We start from the raw sequence: 888 nt of genomic DNA, 5'->3' as shown, positions 1-888 counted from the left end.
AAAAAAAAAAAAAGTACTCTTCATTTAAGAACAAAAGATTGAATCAACAGCATTTCCTTGCATCCTACTGGAAATCTCTTCATGTTCCCACCATTCCTCCTCCACGAGCCTACATCCTGGGGGATTGTGCTGTTCTCCAGAACCAAACCAAGTCTTTGTGGGGCAGGGGAGGGGGATTCTTTAAGTACCACTCACTTGAACCCCATGTCCTGCCTGTCACCCAGCTGGGGTCCACTGAGGAGACAATTCCAGTATGGAGCGGTGGGATAAAGCTTAAAAGGAGTGAGTGCAGATAATGTTTGAAACCCTAATTGGACTGAATCATGTCTCCTTAGGAGCCAACCAGAATGCCAACTCACCCCCCTGCATGTCATTTTAGTCTTAAAAGATGAAGTTTCTGCTCACTTGGGGTCCTGGGCAGCTCCAAGGCCAGGGCTTCCGCCTGGAGCTCCCTCTTCCCAGGCTCTGGATCTCTGGAATTACTTTGTTCTTTGGGTATCTTGTTTTTTTTTTGTTTTTTTTTGGTTTTTTTTTTTTTAAATCGTTTCTCTAGGTTTCAAGCTGGTGGCTACTTAAAGCTGGAAAACTCAGACTGCGCCAAGTCCGATCCCACATCTTCACCCCCATCCCCTCCCTCACGTGCCATGTGGTGAGAATCCAGTTACCTCACAGTCCTGTAAATACGCACTGGGAGGACGGAGCGAGTTACCTTAACCTGGAATGGTAGATCAGTAATTGTGGACAACTATTATCATTGACAACAGAAAAAGCACCCTCGTTACAGCCCTGCTACCCCTTGCTGTGTATATATACTTTGTCCTTCATATGTGAAAGATCCAGTGTTGGAATTCTTTGGTGTAAATAAACATTTGGTTTTATTTATCGAGG

Source organism: Nestor notabilis, unplaced genomic scaffold, assembly GCF_000696875.1.
Source record: "Nestor notabilis isolate BGI_N333 unplaced genomic scaffold, ASM69687v1 scaffold7854, whole genome shotgun sequence".
NCBI lineage: Eukaryota > Metazoa > Chordata > Aves > Psittaciformes > Psittacidae > Nestor > Nestor notabilis.
The sequence above is the reverse complement of the archived record's forward strand: the minus strand, read 5'-3'. Positions refer to the sequence as shown.